At 38.2% G+C, this 13,270-nt stretch overlaps 2 pseudogenes; one reads left to right on the plus strand and one right to left on the minus strand.

The window, feature by feature from the left end:
• The first annotated feature begins 4,168 nt into the window (after positions 1 to 4,168).
• Positions 4,169 to 12,592, plus strand: LOC117703558 (small ribosomal subunit protein uS2-like; annotated as a pseudogene).
• LOC117703556 (DNA repair nuclease/redox regulator APEX1 pseudogene) lies at positions 9,452 to 10,647 on the minus strand (annotated as a pseudogene).
• Positions 12,593 to 13,270: the final 678 nt, after the last annotated feature.

Here is a 13,270-nt window from a genome sequence, read left to right on the forward strand (position 1 = left end):
GCACTAAACAGAAAAACAAGATATGTGGGATAAACAAGATTTTTATCAGAGTGTGCTAAGCTATTGTAAGCTGTTGAAAAACAAGTCTCTTGTCAAGGTATATGGCTCGAGATGTTTGCAAAGATGATAGCTTCTTTTTGCTAGGAGTCGGCTCCCAACATTGTTACATCAATGTTCATAAGAGAGACTGGGCTGTAATTCTCTTTCTTTGTGTGGTTTAGGTATCAGGATGACAGTGGGATCATAAAAAGGAGTTTGACTGTGTTCTTAGCATTTCTATTTTGTAGAAAAGTTTGAGAATTCTTGCTGTTTGTCTTTAAATATCTGGTAGGATTCTGCACTACAACCATCTGACCCTGGATCTTTTTTGCTTAGGAGAATTTTAGTGACTGTTTCTATTTCCTTAAGGGTTGCATGCCAATTAAGATTGATTACCTAATCTTGATTTAATGTTGGTAAGAGCCATCTACCAAGAATATCATTTATTTCATTTACATTTTCCAATTTTTGTGAGTTACAGGTGTTTGAAGTAAGACCTAAGTATTTTTTGGATTTCCTAGGTGTCTCTTTTTATATTCCCATTTTTATTTTTTATTTTCTTAATTTGGATACTGTCTCCCTGCCTTTTAGGTAGCTTGGCTAAGAGTTTATATATCTTGTTGATTTTCTCAAAGACCCATCTCTTTGTCTCATTGATTCTTTGTATTGTTCTCTTTGCTTCTATTTTAGTGCTTTTAACCCTGTGTTTGATAATTTTCTGCTTACTCTTCTTGGGTGTCTTTGCTTCTTTTTGTTCCAGAGCTTTTAGATATGCTGTTAAGTCACTTGTATGAGGTCTTACTAGTTTCTTTAAGAAGATAATTAGTGCTATGAACTTTCCGCTTAATACTTTTTTCATTGTATTCCATAAGTTTGGGTATGTTCTGCCTTTATTTTCATTGAATACTCTAAAATCGTTTTCTTTCTTTATTTCTCCCCTGACACAGTGGTCATTCAGTGAAAAGTTTTTCAGTTTCCATGAATTTGTAGGCTTTCTGTTGTTTCTGTTATTATTGAAGTCCAGCTTTAATCCATGGTTATCTCATAAAATGCAAGGGGTTGTTTCATTCTTCTTGAATCTGTTGAGATTTGAGTTGTGACCAAGTATATGGTCAACTTTGGAGAAGGTTCTCTGAGTGCCGAGAAGAAGGTATATTCTTCTGTATTTGAGTGAAATGTTCTGTAGATCTGTCTGTTAGGTTGACTTGATTCATAGTATCTGTTAGTTTCATTATTTCTCTGTTTAACGTCTGTCTTGATGACCTGCCCATTGGTAAAAATGAGTTTTTGAAGTCTCCCACTATTTGTGTATGAGGTTCAATGTACTAAACAAGCTTTAAAGATGTTTCTTTTACAAATGTAGGTGCCCTTGCATTTGGGGCATAGATATTCAGAATTGAGAAGTCACCTTTGTGGGTTTTTATTAGTATGAGGTGTCCTTCTTCATCCCTTTCAATTAATTTTGGTTGAAAGTCTATTTTCTTAGATATTAGATCTACTGGAGCTGTCTGCTCCAGCTTGCTTCTTGGATTCATTTGCTTGGAAAATCTTTCTCAGCCCTTTACTCTGAGGTGATGTCTCTCTTTGATGTTGAGGTATGTTTCTTGTATGCAGGACAGTGATGCATCAATTTTGTTAGTCTTTTTATTGGAGAATTGAGTTCATTGTTGTTGAGAAATTGAAAGCTGATGAATGTTAGTTCCTGGATTATTTTTATGTTGATGGTAGGTGTGTGTGTGTGTGTGTGTGTGTGTGTGTGTGTGTGTTGTCATTCTTTTGGTTTTGCTATTCTGAAATTATTTCTTTCCTATGATTTCTTGGGTGTAGTTAACCTCCTTGGGTTAGAATGTTCCTCCTAATAGCTTCTGTAGAGCTGGATTTGTGGATAGATATTGTTTAAATTTGGTTTTGTCATAGACTACCTTGTTATCTCTATCTGTGATGATTGACAGTTTGGGGTATAATAAATTAGGATAGCATCTGTGGTTTCCTAGAGATTGTGGGACATCTGCCCAGGCCCTTCTGCCCTTTAGAGTCACTCTTGAGAAGTTGAGAAGCCTTTATATATTGCTTAGTCCTTTCCTCTTGCAGCTTTTAATATTATTTCTCTGTTCTGTCCATTTAGTGTTTTGATTAGCCTCTTAATGCTTTCCTTGTTATTGTTGGTTTTCCTGGTCTGATCCTTTGGTGCTACGCTGCTGACTATTGCTGACATCTGCCTTTATTCTGTTAATGTTCACTATCAATCAGCCTGGGTTTTCTATTAATCTTTTTATTTTTTTTTTTTAAATAAAGCAAGCACTTCTATTTGTATACACAAACAGGCTGTCTTTCCCTTAAGGCAGGATTGAAGAAGTCAATGTTGGATGTGAAGAAGACAAGGTTTTTGTAGAACTCAGGGATTTGACAGACAAAATAAGTAAGGTAACAAGAGAAGAATATATCTTTTTTATCAATTTTTCCTTTAATGTTAATGAAATATCCTCTATCTTTTCTGATTATCTTTTATGCTAAGACAGAATTCTAACATTGATTTTACACCATCTAACATTGATGGTGCAAAAATATTGATATGCTTTCCTAGTCCAATCTGTTAAACTATTACTGAGGAATAATTGAGACCACTGATGCTAAAAGTTATTATTGAAATATATTTATTAATTTCAGTTATTTTATTGTGGTGGTGGTATTTTCCTATCCCTTTTGGTTACCTGTTCCAGGTTTATATATATCCTTGTGTTCTCTTGAATATGTTTAGTTTACTCTTGAGTACGTTTAATCTTCTCTTCAGACCAAAGCACTCTTTCTAGTATCCTCTGTATTACTGAGCTTATAATAAGTGCCTTAAATCTGTTTGTATCATGGTAAGGTTTTTTTTCCTTCAGTTATAACTGATAGCTTTGCTGAATGTAGTAGCTTGGGCTGGCACTTGTGATCTTTCTGAAATTGTAGAACATCAGTCCAGACCCTCCAGGCTTTCAAAGTTTCCATTTAAATGTCAAGGTGAAAACACTCACTTTTAATTCTAGAACTTGGGGGTGCAGAGTCTAACAGATTTCTGTGGGTTCAAAAACCAGCTTGTTGTACATAAAGAGGTTTAGGCCAGCCAAGGTGACATAATGAAGACCATATTTTAAAATCCAAACCAAACAACACAAAAAAGTTAAATGCTATTCCACTGTGTCTGCCTTTATATGTAATTTAATCTTTCTTGAAGCTTTCAATATATATTTTCTGTGTTTGGTATATTTAGTATTTTGGTTATTATGTGACATGGTGAGTTTCTTCCTGGTACTGTTTTGTACTCTGTGTGCCTCTTGTATCTTACTAGGAATCTTTTCCATTATGTTTGCAGTGTTTTCTTTTAGGATTTTGTGATTAGCCATCCAAATTTCTAGTAAGGATAGGCATGTTAATCCTTGCCGTAAAAGAAACTGTAACTATACATGCTTTTGTATTATATAACTCTCCCTATTTACTAGCTAATCTTTTTATTTTATTAATTATTTTATTCACTTACATTTCAAATGATATCCCACTTCCAGGTTTTCCCTCCACAAACCTTCCATCCCATCCTCCTTTTTTGTCTCTATGAGGGTGCTCCTCCACACACTCACCCACTTTCACCTCACCATTCTAGCTTCCCTCTATGCTGGTGCATCAAGCCTCCACAGGACCAAGGGCCTTCCCTCCTATTGATGCCAGATAAGACCATCCTCTGCTACATATGAAGCTGAAGCCATATATACTCTTTGATTGGTGGCTTAGTCCCTGGAAGCTCTTGTGATCTGGTTAGTTGATACTGTTCTTCCTATGGGGTTGCAATCCCATTCATCTCCTTCAGTCCTTCCCCTAGCTCTTCCACTGGGGTCCCCAGACTCGGTCCAATGATTGGTTGAATCTGCATCTTTATTGGTCAGATACTGGAAGGACCTCTCAGGGGACAGCCATACCAGGTTCCTGACAGCAAGCACTTCCTGGCATCAGCAATAATGTTAGGGTATGATGTCTGCAGATGGAATAGATCCCAAGGTGGGGGGGGGGTCTCTGTATGGCCTTTCCTTCTGTCTCTGCTCCATTTTTGTCTCTTTCTTTTATACAGGAACAATTCTGGGTTAAAAGTTTTGAGATGAGTGGGTGGCCCCATTTCTCAACTGAGAACTGTGCCTATCTACTGGAGGTAGTCTCTACAGGTCCTATCTCCCCTTTGTTGTGTATTTTAGCTAATGTCATCCCTGTTGGGTCCCCAACCTAAAAAAAGAGATGGCCATAAATGTACAAGAAGCCTATAGAAAACCAAATAGATTGGACTACAGAAGAAAATCCTCTCATTACATAATAATCAAAACACTAAATGTACAGAACAATGAAAGAATATTAAAAGCTGTAGGGAAAAGTGGCCAAGTAACATATAAAGATAGTCCTATCAGAAATACACCAGATTTCTCAACAGAGACTTTAAAAGCTAGAAGATGTTGGGCAGATGTTATACAAACCCTAAGAGAACAATATGCTAGCCCAGGCTACTATAACCAGCAAAACTCTCAATTATCAATTTTATCCCTCTCACTCATATTACTTGGATGATCCTCTAGAACATTGAGAAACCTTTGGTTTATCTATAGGAAATGTCTTGGGGGTAATATACAAAACTCTGGTATCTGCAAATCCAATGGCACTGTTTTCTACCATTTTTCCTTAAGTCCTAAAACCACAAAGAGAATCAGCCCTCATTTGCTGAGTGAGGACTTTCCCAAACTATTTCATATCCATGGAGTACTAAAGCCTTAAAAAAAAAAAAAACCTACGGATTCTATTCTCTTTGATTTCTATCTTGATTTTTTCATGTTATATTCTGATTCCAAATGTTGTCCCTAAAATGTTAAGATTTAGATGTTTTGCTTGCTTACAAAGATATACTGATGACAGTTATATAATAGATGGTAGATAGATAAATGATAGATAGATTAGATAAATAGATAGATAGATAGATAGATAGATAGATAGATAGATAGATAGATAGATGACAGACAGACAGACAGACAGACAGACAGACAGACAGACAGGTTGAATTATGCCTCCTCAAATGTATTCATTGAAATCCAAGTTTCCAATATCTCAGACTATGATTGTCTCTTAGGATAGGAATAGGATAAATTTAAGATGAGTTCTAATTCAATATTACTGGTACTGTTGAGAGTTGTCTAGGACATAGAAATGCATAAAATTACATCTGTCTACTGAAGATACAGAGAGATATGAACATATACAAGTTAAGGGAAAAGACCTCAAATGAAACCTGATCCTAGACTTTAAACCATCAGAATTTGAGATGATATATTTCTATTGTTTGCACCACTCCAATTGTAGTCCCATGCTTGCAAAATAATGCAATGTTTTGGATAACTCTGCTCATTAAAACTAAAATGTAAGTGGTAGTTAATGCCTTTAAAAAGGTACCTACAGTATTTGCCTACAAACCACCTTCCATTATGACCATCAAATCTACTTGCAAAATGTGAACATCTCTGATTCATGGATAATTTCAGATATGACATAAATCACTTCAAGCCAGAATATAAAGATAGCTGAATTCTTATCAAATAGGGTATCAAAATCAAAAATTCTTATCAAGCATAGGGTGGTGATGAAAGTCAGAGGCCCTGAAGTCAAATTAAGCACTGATTAGGTCAAGGGATCTTGGGAAATTTGCCAAACATAATCCCTTTATGTCCTACATTTTTATGATTAATTTGTTTGATACAGTTTTTAACTTATATAACTTAACTCCTTTCAACAATAGATTGGTGTGCCTTAAAAGAAAAGGCATCAATGACTATATTTAAGGTAGTTCTAGTCAACACTTCAAATAAACCCACCAACACAAAGTGCTCAAAGACATTGTTGGCTCCCTCTTTCCGGAGTTTTCCTAGAACACACATAAAACTGAAAAAGCTATGTCTTCATCAGTCTTTCTTCTTGTTCTTGATGGAAACAAATCATTTGCTGACCTTGAAGAATCTTTGAGTACTTTCAGTATCCTTAATGCTTTTGACTATGCATAAGCATATAGGGTACAGTTCTGGCATATAATTTCATACATACAATGTATAATGGTCAGATCAGAATAATTGACATACTGATTACCCGATATAAATAAATATAAATATTATTTCTTTGTATTAGAAACATTCAAATTCTCTCCTAACATTTTGAAATATTTTGTTAGTTATTATCAAACATGATCCTTCTTGCTATAAAGCATTATTGCCTATGTTGATATACATCAGATAGCCTTCTCATACTAGAATTATTGTGAAGATTAAGTGGGTTGCATGTATCAAGTCTTTACCAGTGCCTGGCCTGCAGTAAGCATCAGTCCACACTGCTGTTGGCCTTGCTGTACACAGTGCTATTTATTTGCTTTGTCCTAAGAAGATCATTTAGCATGTGTTCAGGTTGAAGCCATTTAAATATGACCACTTAGAAGCCGTACCACACACTGTAGCTTTCAGAGATCTTTGTATTAGGTATTCGAGAGCCAAAGTCCAGAAGATAATAAAATGTTTGGTTTTAGGTTACTACTGTTTCTGAGAAGGATTTTCTCAAAAGAATCATAGGAAGAGGTACCTATACCTTGAACTAGAATCCATTTGTTTCCTGGGCATAATGAAATTTAATTATTTCCAGATCCTGAATAGCTAGTGCATACTTCGTATTATATAATTTCCATAATTATATTATGGAAACATAATAGAATTATGTCAACAGGTGTACACTATATTGTTATGGCATAGGAAAGATAACTACCATGACTAATTATAACTCCCAAGTGACATCTAAAAACTATGGATAGAAAGTAAGATGTCTCAGACCAGACCTTAACCTGTTGACCATGAAGTCATCAAGAACAGCCCTGGCCTCTCCAAGAGTCCATCTTTGCTCTGTATTCCAGAAAGGTTCTGAGTCAGATAGGCTGATATTCTGATCTAGAGATAAACATTTTTATCCTAAGGGGAATATGTTTCTCTGACTAGAAAGTGGGATGTTTGTATTTGGGGAGTTCCAGGACTGTGTTGGGCTCAGCTGTGGCCAAGATTACATTGAGGTTTATGAGGCTAATTCCCAATCCTCCATCCATCAAGGGTAAACTAACACTTTCTCTTCTGGACTGTTTAATTAGGCTATCAGGAGCAACTTGAGAAGTTAATTAGCATCAAGAAAAATGTGCCTAGAGGTTCATAGGCAACTTCTCCCCAGAGCCTCATTAAAAGAGCTGAAGTTGAGGCCATCCCTCTGATGCAACTTCTGCAGTGGTGGCAGCTTAGATACTTCTCTGACACAGCTCTAAGTGGGGCCTCCTGGGTTTCTTAGTGGGTTGTTCTCAAAGGGCCATATGCTACTTTAGTTTTAGAAAAGGTACAGAGATGCTGTGTATCTCAGAGGCTTTCCCTCTTCCCATAGGAAGCTCTTCTATCAGCTCAGCCTAAGGCTGAGCAGCCTGCTTCAGAGCTACTTTTTGTGGTCCTTGCAGATCGTAGTCGCAAAAGCAAATGAGTTAATTCTTCCCATAATATTTCAACTCTAGATTTAAAAGTTTTGTAATTGGATAAATTATGATTCTCAATATCTTCTGTACCTTTGGAATCATCTGGAGATATTTTGAAAAACTCACAATGGCAAAGCCACACCCAAGATGAACCAAATTGAAATTTTTGAGCATGAAATACAGGCATAGTGCTGACAAATTTCCCAGGAGACAGTGTTGAGTAGCAAAAGCTGAGCTCTTCAGAGAACCCTGATTAGCTAGGGATATTTGTGAGAGCAACAGCTTGAATTTTATAGGCCCTTAAGTTTCCTCTTCCCTCATTTCCCAGATGTGTTTTCTTTACCTGCCTTTAATTTATGTTTTTTTTGTTTTGTTGTTCTTGTGTGTAGTACATTTATTTATTTGTTTTTAGGGTTGGTGTGTCAATATTTTATCTTGTGGGAGGACATTAAGATGACACTATGTTAAAAGTATTTCAACTCTATTTTTCTAGTCTTATATATTTCTATTTTGGGTTTTTTTTTTTACAGATATCATGAATTTGACCTAATAGTAAAATTTAAACAGAAGTCATGAACACCATAAGGTCTCCATTGATTCCTACTACAAGCTCTTCATTTATTTAAAAAAAAATTATATGTAAAAATGTGAATATTAACAACCTTGAAATCACACCATATAAATACATTTTTGCCAACTTGACTTTTCATCCAACAATATGCACTGAAGATGGTTGCAAGACACTAATTTCTACAGTCTACACTGTTTTTAACTGCTCCATAGTATTTCAGGGTTAGCTTAAAATATGAAGTTACACCAGGTGGTGATATATGCCTTTAATCCTATCACTCAGGAGGCAGAGTCAGACAAATCTCTGTTCAAAGCAGCATAGTATTAGTTCCAGGACAGCCAGAGTTACATAGAGAAACGCTGTCACATTAAAAACTAAATAATAAATAAATAAATAAAATATGAAGTTACCATAATTTAGTTAAACATTTTTTTTACTTGACAGATAGTTCCCTCTTTATAGGGAAGAATGGAAGGAGAAAGAGAGAGAGAGAGAGAGAGAGAGAGAGAGAGAGAGAGAGATTGTTCCTATGCCTGTTTTGACCATATGAGTCATTCATCTACTATATTTTGTATATGTAAAAGTGGAATTTGAATGATACCATCAAAATGGTCCCCCAAAAGGCTGTGATAGCATCTAGCTCTTTACATATTTATCTCCTGTAGCACATTTGTATGGTAGCAGCACCTTCCAAGTTTGTCAATATACTGGTCAAAATGTAATTAATAAAATTAATAAACTTAATTAATAAAAAAAACAAAGAAATGGGCATCTGTTTGCACCAAATGGGAGTTGGGGATGTAAAATTTTACATGAAATATTTAATGCCATCACTGCCTTGACCAGGACTTAGAATGCCTTATAGTCTTACGTATCCGTTAGAGTCTTCAGTGGACACTCACATTCCCTGCTCAGCCTTTTACATTCAGCTTTATTTGTGCCATCACTGGTCATATAAAACTTTTTCAGGCCTATATATCAAATTTTCCATCTCCCACCCCATTTGAACTTGGCATTTCTGTTTTGCTGAGTAAGGATTTTCTCATATTCATCCAGGATACAGGAACTTAAATTTTCCTGGTACAACAATTTAAGAAGCATCAATTGACCAGAGGTGACACAGAAATTATAACCCACTTGTCATATATGTAATAAACTCCATCAGCTTGACTATACATTTATATATGAATGCTGAGCCTTCCTAAATAATACAGCATTTTGTGTATCTTTTTGATGAGGAAGAAAAACTCACTTCCTTCTAATATTTTGTTTTTCTTTTTTTTTTTTTTTTTTTTTTTTGAAGCTGAAAGTAGGGCCTTTTATTTCACTTGGATTGTTTAAAGGAGACCAGAAGTTTGGTTTGATGTTTAAAATAGAGGGGAACACATAGAAAATCAATAACCTGAAGAAGGGATAACACACTGGACTTCTCTGGGAAGAGGAGGCTATTCCCAGGCTTGAAGCTGAAGCTACTTCAGGAGGGTGTCACAGTGCTAGGTAAAGGGTGATGGGACAGTGGTCACTGCCAAGAGCCTTGGACCGGATCTTGCTGTCACACAATGCAGGTAAAAGAGAGTGGGACAGCAAAAAGTAATCAAGGCGCCAACCGACATTCTTAGAGAGGGCATTCATCATGTAAGTCCAGAAAGTGTAAGCATAGGCAGTGTTGGGGTAGAGATGCCGGAAGCTGTCAGCCAGTGGTACAGCCTGTAGCAATTCCCCAAAGCCTTGGCGCTCCTGGGGAGTAAAGTCAGCATTCTTTTTGTTTCCTTTGGGGTTACGAAGGTCAATTTCTTCATGAGCCACATTGAGATCCCCACATAACACAAGAGGCTTTCGGGAAGCCAAGTCCTTTAGAAACTTTTGAAAGGCTTCATCCCAACGCTGTCAGTATTCCAGTCTTACCAGACCCCTGCCTGCATTGGGAACATACGCTGTTACCAAGACAAAGGACTCAAATTCAGCTATGATCACCCGGCCTTCTTGATCATGTTCTTCCTCACCAATGCCACAAGAGACTTTGAGTGGGCACTGTAAGAAAGTAGGTGGGAAAGTAGGCCCACACCACTGTACCCTTCTTTGTCTGATGGAGCTGACCAGTACTGATGAGTGAGTCCAGGCAGCTCTTGCAGTTCAGCCGGGAGTGTGTTCTCTGAGCATTTGGTCTCTTGGAGGCACAAGATGTCTGGTGCTTCTTCCTTTACCCAATCCAAGCCTTTCTTTTTAATCCAGGCTCGAAGCCCGTCCACATTCCAGGAGTATATCTTGAGTGTGGCAGATTTGCCACTGGGTGAGGTTTTCTGAGCTGGAGCGTCCTCATACAGGACAGGGCCCTCTCCTGCGGCCTCCTTCTCAATTTTCTTTGCTGCTCCCTTACTTTTCTTGGTCTCTGGCTCGGACTTGGGTTCTTCCCTGTCTTTGGCCGGTGCTCTCTTCCCCCGCTTTGGCATTGCTGTGACGAAAGCCCTTAGGCACCTGGAGCACCGAAGCAGTTTTCTGCGTTGCCTCCCAACGATGCCTGGGAGCCCCTCTCAGCACAAAGAATGGAGGCCGCCTGTTCCCACGTGGGCGATTGGTATCATATTTTGTTTTTCAAAAGGTTTCTATTCTTTTGTATATTTTCTCTTTTTAGGAGCTGGAGAGATGGATCACCAGTTAAAGGTACTAGATGCTCTGCTTTTCTAGAGGGCCTGAGTTCAATTGCTAGCAACTACATGATGGCTTACAACCATCTGTAATATGATACTATGTGACCCTGTACATCCTATACTGGTGTACAGGCATGCATCTAGATGAGGCATTCACATATATAAAATACATAAACAAATAAATCTTTATTTTTTATCTACTAGATTTTAGAATTGCTTGGATTCATTTTATAAAGACTGTCATATATATATATATATATATATATATATATATATATATATATATATTGCTTGAATGATGTCCCCCAAAAGTCTCAAGCATTTGAACACTTGATTCCTTGTTAGTGGTGCTGTTTGGGAAGGTTTAGGAGGTGCGGTTTTGCTGGAGGAAGGAGTGGGTTTTGAAGTTTCAAAAGCTGAGAAGCATTCCCAGTTAGCTTTCTCTCTCTCTCTCTCTCTCTCTCTCTCTCTCTCTCTCTCTCTCTCTCTCTCTCCTTTCTGCCTGTGTACCTCAGTGCTTTTCAGTGATGACAACAATGGATTTTTGCCCCTTTGGAACTTTAAACAAAGTAAGTCCCTCTTTGTGTAAATTGCCTTGGTCACCAAGTTTTGTCGCAGCAATGGAAACGTAAGTAAAAACATATGGGACTTGCTAGGTAGTTCAGAGTGGCCTCAAACTCGCAATCCTACCTCAGCCTAACAAGTGATGAAACTGTAGGCATGTAGCACCACATAGTTTGGAATCTTACCTTTTCTTTTCCACGCTACCCGGGGACAGGTACATACAGTGTTGTTCTTGGTTCCCATCATAACTTAAAAGGGAAACTTACACAATATCCAAGAGCCCTTGACGTCCTGCAGATGAAGGAGGAGGATGTCCTCAAATTCATTGCTGCAGGAACCCACTTATGTGGCACCAACCTTGACTTTCAGATGGAGCAGTAAGTACATCTACAAAAGGAAAAGCATAGGTATCTACATCATAGATCTGAAGAGGACCTGGGAGAAGCTGTTGCTCACAGCTCGAGCCAATGTTGCCATTGAGAACACTGCTGACGTCAGCGTCATCTCCTCCAGGAATGCTGGCCAGTGAGCTGTGCTGAAGTTTGCTGCTGCCACAGGAGCCACTCCAATTGCTGGCCGCTTCACACCTGGGACCTTCACTAACCAGATCCAAGCAGCCTTCAGGGAGCCACGGCTTCTGGTGGTGACTGATCCTAGGGCTGACCACCAGCCCCTCAAAGAAGCCTCTGATATCAACCTGCCTACCATTGCTCTGTGTAACACAGATTCTCCCCTGTGCTATGTAGACATTGCCATCCCATGCAACAACAAGGATGCTCATTCAGTGGGTCTGATGTGGCAGATGCTGGCCTGGGAAGAACTCCGCATGTGAGATACTATCTCCCAGGAGCACCCATGGGAGGTTATGCCTGATCTTTACTTCTACAGAGACCCAGAGGAGATAGAGAAGGAGGAACAGGCTGCTGCTGAGAAGGCTGTGATGTAACCAAGGAGGAATTCCAGGGTGAATGGACTGCACAAGCTCCTGAGTTCACTGCTGCTCAGCCTGAGGTGGCTGACTGGTCTGAGGGTGTGCAGGTACCCTCTGTGCCCATCCTGCAGTTCCCCACAGAAGACTGGAGTGTGTAGACAGCCACTGAAGACTGGTCAGCAGCTCCCACAGCACAGGCCACTGAGTGGGTTGGAGCCACCACTGAGTGGTCCTGAGCTGCTCTGCAGACACCTGAGCAAAGGGAAAAAAGGTGGAAGGAAAATAAAGTTCCCAAAAACTGCAAAATGAATGAATAATGAATGAATGAATGAATGAATGAATGAATGAATCTTATCTTTTGAAGACTGAATAATATTTCCATAGACATTGTAGAGCTTCTATTGAGTATATGAATTATGTGACTATTGGCCATCACAGCTACCACCAAGAAAAGCATAGTACCACGAAAGAACATGCAACCAGAAGGTAAGCTTTCTGATCTGGATCCCTACTTTGCCATTAAATATCATTGAATATCATTGTTCCCTCTTTCACAAAATGCTGACAATAATAAAAGAAAACTTACCTCATGTAATCATGAATTCTTCATGGATACTGGGGCACAGTAAGTTTTATCAATACTATCACCTGACCTCATGTGTTTCAATAAACTTGAGACTTTTCAACTCTTTTATCAATTAATGTTTGTGATTGATTTTGTTGAACATTCTGGTCATCATGCTGCTCACAGTAACTGTTTCCCCCACTTCTACTAGAGTAATTATGCTTCATTGTTTTTCTCCCCTACTAAAGGTGGGAATGATGATTTTAAAACACTGCATAATTTGTGGATTATGCTGTGCTAAGTTATTTTCTTTTACAAAGTCATTTTTAAATTATTTCATTTATTTACATTCCACCTCCGTGCTCCCTCCTACACTTCATCATCCCATTCCTCCTCCCCCTTG

Source organism: Arvicanthis niloticus, chromosome 2, assembly GCF_011762505.2.
Source record: "Arvicanthis niloticus isolate mArvNil1 chromosome 2, mArvNil1.pat.X, whole genome shotgun sequence".
In the NCBI taxonomy this organism is placed as follows: Eukaryota; Metazoa; Chordata; class Mammalia; order Rodentia; family Muridae; genus Arvicanthis; species Arvicanthis niloticus.